The sequence below is a fragment of the Eucyclogobius newberryi genome, unplaced genomic scaffold, assembly GCF_026437365.1.
Source record: "Eucyclogobius newberryi isolate DKJ021-1_F unplaced genomic scaffold, fEucNew1.0.hap1 SCAF_9, whole genome shotgun sequence".
NCBI classification, from domain to species: domain Eukaryota; kingdom Metazoa; phylum Chordata; class Actinopteri; order Gobiiformes; family Gobiidae; genus Eucyclogobius; species Eucyclogobius newberryi.
The window spans coordinates 26,592,731-26,601,627 of NW_027316532.1; the positions used below are offsets into that span (position 1 = coordinate 26,592,731).

General features: G+C 43.2%; 1 pseudogene; it reads left to right on the forward strand.

Annotated features, from left to right (window-relative positions):
- Positions 1 to 205: 205 nt before the first annotated feature.
- On the forward strand, positions 206 to 1,366 carry LOC140353845 (N-acetyllactosaminide beta-1,3-N-acetylglucosaminyltransferase 3 pseudogene; annotated as a pseudogene).
- Positions 1,367 to 8,897: the final 7,531 nt, after the last annotated feature.

The window sequence follows — 8,897 nt, forward strand, 5'->3', positions numbered from 1 at the left end:
GAGGAAAAGTGCCCAAACCAAACACCATGTTACTAGTGAATATTTTATATATATGTATAGGTGTGACAACTTAGCGTTATTAAGCAGGCTATTTAGCAACACATTTAGTAGTACTAAGTGTAGCAGACTAGACTTTTGTAAAATAGCAATTTAATTTATCTAATTTTTACATTCTGTTATTTCTTTTTGTCTCCACAGTTCCTCGTGGCGAAAATGAGACGCTTCAAAAAGACATTGTTTCTCTTACTTGTAGCTTTGGGTGTTTTAATGCTTCTGTACAAAGACCTACATTATCCTGAGAAAAATGTCAAGACACTTGACGTAGAGGAAAAGCCTTCTCCAACAGCTCCGAAAGTCGACTCTTACGTATACTCATGGCCAAAGTGTGAACGAAACACGTCTGCGGCCAACATCTCAGGCTTCAGCTCTCTCCCTAATCACATTCAAAACCTTCTCTACTACCGCCACTGCCGCCACTTCCCCATGCTTCTGGACATTCCCGACAAATGTGGTGGACCAGAGAAATCGTCCAAAGTGTTTCTCTTCTTGGTCATCAAAAGTTCACCCGGAAACTACGAGCGGAGAGAGGTGCTGCGCAAAACATGGGCCGGAGAACGACAACACAAAGGCCTGTGGATCAGAAGGATTTTCGTTTCTGGGACATCAGACCGCGGCATAGAGAAAATGAGGCTAAACAAGCTTCTTCAGCATGAGCACAAATTGTACAGCGACATTCTACAGTGGGACTTTGAAGATTCGTTCTTCAACCTCACCCTGAAGCAGATTTTGTTCATGGAGTGGATGGAGCGAAACTGCCCTAACGCTCGCTTCCTGTTCAACGGCGACGATGATGTTTTTGCCAACACAGATAACATGGTTGAGTATCTCCACGGTCTTAAAGATAATGATGGTGGCAAGCATCTGTTTATAGGGCATCTGATGGAGAATACAAGTCCCATTCGATCACCAGGGACCAAGTACTCCGTGCCGGTTCAGGTGCAGGAATCAAACTCGTATCCTCCATACTGCAGTGGTGGAGGCTTCTTACTCTCCGGCTTCACTGCTACAGTCATTTATAACATGTCAAAGTCCATCCAAATCCTTCCTATCGATGATGTTTACATGGGGATGTGTCTGGCCAGAGCCGGCTTACGTCCCGAGTCGCACTCGCTGGTGAAACCTCTAGGGCTGCACATTCCCTCCAAGGATGGCTATGACCCTTGTTTTTACAGAGAGGTTCTGCTCGTACACCGCTTTCTCCCCATGCAAATGTTTCTCATGTGGCACCAAATACATAATCCGGATCTGCGCTGCGCTTCTTCCTTCAGTATAAATAATATTTAATAGGAGAATGGAAGCACTTGAACTCAAAGGGACAATGGGTAGAAAACGTGTAGCGGGTGCTATAGATTTCCTTTTTGAATCACATCAAAGTCTGTGTCGTGCCCCTGGATAAGAAACAACCCACTCCAGCCGTCTGTGCCTGTCTTTAACAATCTTCCACATCACTGTTCGGCTGTTTCACTATGTGGTGAAACCATCCACTGAGGCAGGGAATACAGTAAAAAGAGAAAATAACGGTTCACCTATATAATAGACGAAAATACTTAGAGGTGGCTGCTATAATATTTGTACTAACTTGTTTCAGGATATTTAAGTGATAGTGAGTGGATGTGCAATATGATAATTATACTGTACATTTGAGTGATGGGTTTTTTGTTATTGTATTGGGATGTAATGCACTTTCCGACTCATTAGGACTTTCTCAGGTTAATGAACATATAAATCAAGTGCCATCAGGTTAAATTGTTTTATATGGTGCTATACTTGGGCTCTGATAACGTGTATTTGTTTAATTTTTAGATATAAGTATATGTTTTTAATGATGAATTGTGTGTCAGATTTGAGAGATGTTACAAAACGTTGTTGGTAGATGTGAGTAAAACCTCACCCTTTTATGTTTCAACTTATGAAACTTGAAAACTAAAACGATATTGTTATGGTCTGTACTGTTATGTTTAAAAATAATATTTGTATATGCTAAATAACTATTTTAAAAGGGTAGAGCAGGTTTTTTTTACTTTTCTGATTAAAAACTGGTAATAAAATGGTAAATATTTTTTCTGGGCAATAAACTCAAAATAGACCTTCACAAAATTGACAATAAAAAGTTGTTTTCTGGAATCAATATTAAGTTTGGGCCGTTCTTTTGTATTGTGCTAGTCAAAAGTCCATAAACTTTCCTTATTTGTTATTGCACTATTTTTTTGTTTAGGCACACTGAGCACTGGCTTTGATGTATTGGTCATTGTAGTAGGAATGGACCCAAGCCCTCTTTTGATGACTTTGATGAATCTTATCTTGAAAACAGTAAATATCAATGGGCGGTGGAAATTAAATGGCACTGTGAACAGGTCATAAGTCCACCCTGTTGAACACCAAAGTAAATAGAAGAAAAGATAAAAATATATATTTGGTTAGAATGAGTAAATTGGAAAGAGGAATTCATTCATGCCATTGGTGAGATTACTACCTCTTATAGCCAGGTGTCAACTAAATCAGGTTTTATTGACTTGAGACAGGTTAATTAGACAAGTAAAACAGGTTAATGCAAGTCAGTGATGCATAATGATTGTTTTTATTTCCAACAGTCAAAATCTGAGCTGTCTTTTATTCGATCAGAACAAAATCACATCAAACTTGAAAGCCTTGAGGATGTTTTAAAGGTGCAATTTTTCTGGGGAAGTGCCCACTGCCAGCTTGTCTCCACGGAGATGTCGCCCTCACACACCACGGACTGACACACACATCACCAGAACAAAGAATGAAGAGGTCCGAAGAGTTTCAAATAAGATAAGATATTCCTTTATTGTCCACACATGGGGAAATTTTGTAAGTCTTCAGTATGTATCTGTATCTGAAACATGCTGGGCTTTTTCTGTCTCATTTGGACCATTTGATTACATATATACATACATATACATTGTACATATATGTAGATAGATGAGATGAGGATAGATCTGTTCAAAACAGATCTCATCCAGTCAGCTGCTGTCCCTTCCCTACCCATGAGGTACACACATGGGGTACACACATGGGGCACACACATGGGTTACACACATGGGGCACACACATGGGTTACACACATGGGGTACACACAGGCACACACATGGGGTACACACATGGGGCACACACATGGGGCACACACATGGGGCACACACATGGGGCACACACATGGGGTACACACAGGCACACACATGGGGTACACACATGGGGTACACATGGGTTACACACATGGGGCACACACATGGGGCACACACATGGGGTACACACATGGGGTATACAGCACTGCATTTCACCGTACGTTCAGGCTTTGTTGTCCATGAAGGTTGGACAAGGCGTTGTTTAAACGCAGCTGAAGGCGTCTTAACTTAGATAGGTTTATTGCTATTGTCAATTAACAGAATTCACAAACATATAGGAACTTTCTATGGTGATTCAGTGCAAAAAAAAACTTCCCTTGATAAAACAATCTATTTAAGTCAAAAATAAGTTCAAATCTGCTTTAGGATAAAAATAGGCTCTTAGATGAAAAATAAAAATAGGCTTACTATGTACTCAAGGCTTACGATGTACACAACATTTACAGTTGGATTTACATATGTAGTGCATAAAGTGAACAGTGCAGTGGGTGATTAAATTATGGTTAAAGTGACAGTGTTTAAGAAGTGTTCATGAGTTCAGCGGCAGAGGGAAAGAAACTATTCTTGTGGCGGAAGGTTCTGGTCCGGATGCACCGTAGCCTCTTGCCTGAGGGGAGTGGCTCAAATAGTTTGTGTCCAGGGTGAGAAGGGTCGGCTGTGATCGACTTGTTCGTCCCAGAGTCCTGGAGACATACAGGTCCTGCAGAGATGGGAGTCTGCAGCCGATCACCTTAACAGCAGAGTGCACAATGCGCAGTAGTCTCTGTTTGTCCCTGGCTGTGGCTCCAGCGTACCACACGGTGATGGAGGAGGTGAGGATGGACTCAATGATGAGGCCGTGTAAAACTGCACCATCATCTACGCTGCAGCTTGGCTTTCCTCAGCTGCAGCAAGTACATCCTTTGCAGGGCCTTCTTGATGAGCAGCAGTGGCTGGTCCATTAAGGGCGCCGCCCCCTGTCAATCTGCCAACTACGTACATTTTCTTTGTGTCTGAAAACAGTATAATTTATTCAGAAATATCTTATATATCTTATATTATGTCCCTACTGCAGTCCGTACCGGTACTTCCGGAGTTCCCGCACATGTCGGTCTGGCATCGGAGTGGAGGACGCTGTCATCTCCCTACTGCACCGCTCTCTCTCTCACCTGTAAAAGCCTGGCAGCTCTGTGAGGATTCTGTTCTTCGATCTTTCCAGCGCCTTCAACACCATCCAGCCGCTGCTCCTGAGGGACAAGCTGGAGACGGCTGGTGTGGAGTACGACCTGGCAGAGTGGATCCTGGACTACCTCACAGACCGACCCCAGTTTGTGAGAGCCCGGAACTGTGTGTCTGACACTCGGACCTGCAGTGTGGGGGCGCCCCAGGGCACTGTCCTCGCGCCCTTTCTCTTCACCCTTTACACTGCAGACTTCAGACATGACACGGACAGCTGTGTCCTGCAGAAGTTCTCTGACGACTCTGCCATCATCGGACTCATCACGGACGACGATGACGAGGAGTACAGGGGACTGGCGCAGGACTTTGTGGACTGGTGTCAGCGGAACCACCTCCTCATCAACGCGGGGAAGACCAAGGAGATGGTGGTGGATTTCCGCAGACGCCACCCCACTGCCCCCTCGCCAGTGAACATCCAGGGACGGGACATTGAGAGAGTGGACTCATACAAGTACCTGGGTGTTCATCTGAACCACAAACTGGACTGGACTCGTAACACAGACGCACTGTACAGGAAGAGCCAGAGTCGGCTCTACCTCCTGAGGAGACTCAGGTCTTTTGGAGTGACAGGGCCACTCCTGAAGACCTTCTACGACTCTGTGGTGGCATCAGCCCTCCTGTACGGTGTGGCCTGCTGGAGCAGCAGCATCACAGAGAGGGAGAGGAAGAGGCTGGACAGAGTCATCAAGAAGTCCAGCTCCGTCCTGGGCTGTGCTCTGGACTCGGTGCAGGAGGTGGGGGACAGGAGGGTCCTGGCTAGATTCACATCTATGCTGGACCATGAGTGTCGCCCCCTGCAGGACACTCTCTCCGCTCTGGAGAGCAGCTTCAGTGAGAGACTGATCCACCCTCGCTGTGTGAAGGAGAGGTTTCGCAGATCTTTCCTTCCTGCTGCTGTCAGACTTTATAACAAAAACTGTTAGTACTGAACACTCGCAATACTCACCTAACCTAATACTGATGTGCAATTCTGTCATATGTGCAATTGCTGTTGGAATTCATGTGCAATTACTGTGAAATTCATGTGCAATCTATGTGCTGTCGTGACACATATTCATGTGCAATTACTGTCGTGATCACATGCAATGGTATTTATGTATTTATTTATTTATTTGTCTATGGGAGTTTTTATTTATTTATAGGAGATCTTCTACTGAAAGTGTTTTTCAGACTTCCTATAAGTGATCTGTTCTTCTGTATCTACCTCTGTATCTACCTGCGTTGCACCAATGAAATTTCCCCATGTGGGACAATAAAGGAATATCTTATCTTATCTTAAGTCTGAAGACACTCTCGCCTCGTATCTGGCTCGGCTAAACTTATATGCAATACAAGTATATTACATGGTGTCAGAAAACTGTCAAGTACAGAAAGTACCTGCGTAGCCATGATGATGCAGTTTGACCATCCGAAAATTGACTGGGACGCAGTAAGCCATAGGCTAGCTCTCAGAAAGGGCCTAGAAAATTACTTCCGTCCCAGGGTCCTGGGAAATACTTTTTGTTATGGTTTCTATCAAGTAAAATAGTTAAACTTCTTCCAACAAAAGTTCCTCAAGCGGGAACTTTGCAGTTAGTGGGTAAATCGTCTGTTGAAGTTAGGAAATGTACGAAAATATGCAAATATTAGCCTCTCATAGCATTTTTCACTCAATTTATCTCAGAAAGTAAAAGGGTCACACTCTTCATTTTTGGCACATAGACAGACAATACAATGAATATTGGATATGTGAAATACCAGGTTGATGGGAGTGGTAGTCTTGAATTAGTCATATGTTAAAAAACCCATCATTTCAAAATGATCTCATATTGAAACAAGCTCACCATTAGGGTTGTGTTCAAAATATCGATACGGCGATATGTTGTCACGGACTCCATATCAATACTGAGTCACTGTATCGATTTTTTTTTTTTTTGAACACAACCCTAATGGTGAGCTTGTTTCAATATGAGATCATTTTGAAATGATGTTTTTTTTAACATATGACTAATTCAAGACTACCACTCCCATCGACCTGACATTTCACATATCAAATATTCATTGTATTGTCTGTCTATGTGCCAAAAATGAAGAGTGTGACCCTTTCACTTTCTGAGATAAATTGAGTGAAAAATGCTATGAGAGGCTAATATTTGCATATTTTCGTACATTTCCTAACTTCAACAGACGATTTACCCACTAACTACAAAGTTCCCGCTTGAGGAACTTTTGGTGGAAGAAGTTTAACTATTTTACTTGATATAAACCATAACAAAAAGTATTTCCCAGGACCCTGGATACAAGATACAGAAGCTAGCCGATGGCCTACAGCGGATTTATATCAAGAGTTCCAGAGGTTTCGGAGCCACGTTAGCTTCGTGTTCGACGGTCCTCTGTCTGCGCTGGAAGCCAAGCAGAAGGCAGGCTGGATCGGTACGTGGATTGGCAAACAAGGGAGAGAAGTCTACAAAACGCTCGAGTGGGGTGACGGCGAAAAAGATGAGCCCGTCAAAGTCCTTGACAAGTTTTCCGGCTACATCAGACCTCGTAAAAACAAGAGGATCGCCAGGCATCGTTTCAAACAGAGGAAACAAGGTGCAACTGAAACATTTGACCATTTTATGAAGGATTTAAGACTGTTATTATTGGACTGTGAATATGCTGACTCAGACAACATGTTAATAGACGCCATTATCGCTGGCGTGAAAGAAAAACGTGTCCAAGAGAGGCTGCTTGACAAAGGTGAGGAGCTGACACTCGCTAAAGCCATAGAAATCCCCCAACAGTTCGAAATGTCACAAACACAGATGAGAATGGTGAGAGAGGAGGATACACACGTCTCTGCAGTGTCAAGCAAACCAAAGTTTAATGCACAGAACAGAAAAGCATATACAGTACTCACGTTCAGAAAAAACACACGCAACCAAGAGAAAATGTGCAAAGCAAAACAAAAAATTGTCCAAATGTGGAAAAGATCCTACACACAAATGGAACCAAGGTAAATGCCCAGCAAAAGGCTCCACATGCTCATGCTGTCACAAACTAAACCACTGGGCATCAGTCTGTCGCAGTCGCTCAGTGAGTGCAGTAAATGTTGAGCCTGACTCACTACACACAAAGCAATGACTGCAATCCTGCATGTTCTGTTCAGTGCACTTTGGACATAGAAAGATTTTCTTTGGAGGAGGTGTAGGGTGGTTTGCGGGAGGTTGGAAAAGTCGGGTTGGTGGTGGTTGCGGGGGAGAGTAGTAGGATTGGGCTTCTTTCTGTTTCATTAGACTGGCCACCATGTTAGTTAAAGTCTGTACTTGGGCAGCAAGTTGACTCATTGTTTGTGAAGTTTGTTGCTCTTTAGCTACCTTGTCATTAGTTTCGACCACAGTACTTCGAGCGTGTGTCTTCTGGTGGGCTACTTGGCTTAATCTTCGCTGGTGTTCATTTTCATCGCTAATTATCTTTGTGACCTCACTAAGAAGCTCTTCATCAGTGACATTGTTGTTTGAGGTGAGAGGTCTTAGTCTCTGTCGCAGGTCTGTATATTTGACTCCCAGGCCTTGATATATTGTGTGAAGGAACACTTCCTCGACAGTTCTTGGGTTATAGGAAATGTCTGTGTTGGCCTGTTTTGACTGAAAGATCAGCTTTTGTTTGAGTCCAATCATCCGATACAAAAACTGCTGAGGGGATTCTTGTTCAGCTTGCCTAGCACACATCAGCTCCTGGAACATCTCAGTTGTTGCTTTTTCTCCAAGATGAGATCTTAGGAAACCCTGAAGTTCCTGGAGAGACAGATCATCTTTGAGCATGAGCATATCCCTGAAGGGAGCGCTTTCCTACCTCATGGTGTATTCAAATTACATCGATACCTATCACGGTCTCTGTGCGGCGAAGCCGCAAACTTTAGCTAGAATTTCAGAAACCTCCCAAATTTAACATCCCTGCCGTTTGCGCAGATAAAGTCCAAATTGCGTCAAATTAGAATCAGTTGTTAAACTCTTTGCCCTAAACCTACTTGAAGTGAAATTAATTAATTTGGCGCCACAGCGCCCCCTACAGATTTTATATGGAGGTTAAATGTTCAGTTTTGCGAAATTATCTGAAATTTGACACAAAACTCAATTTTGGCATACCCATCAAAAAAGTAAATGAGACCCATGTCATAATTGTTACGGCTTTGCTGAAGCGATGACCAAATCCTCCCATGTTATTCCAATGGGGAAATCACCAGAACATGCTTACACTTTATACTTTCCAACTCCTCCCAGGGCGTCAGCCCTATCAACGTGAAATTTGGTGAGACTCATCTTCAGGTGTGGACCATCAAAAGTTATCCACATTTTTATTCAAAGAGTCACGGTGTCTGTGCGGCAAAGCCGCACATTTTGCCAAGAATTCAAAATAAAATTGCTTTTTGATGGTAAAACAAAGGGGAGAAGATGTGACAGCGTCACAGATTCAGCAGTAGGCGTAATAAAAGGACAATTGGGGCGCGTTAGC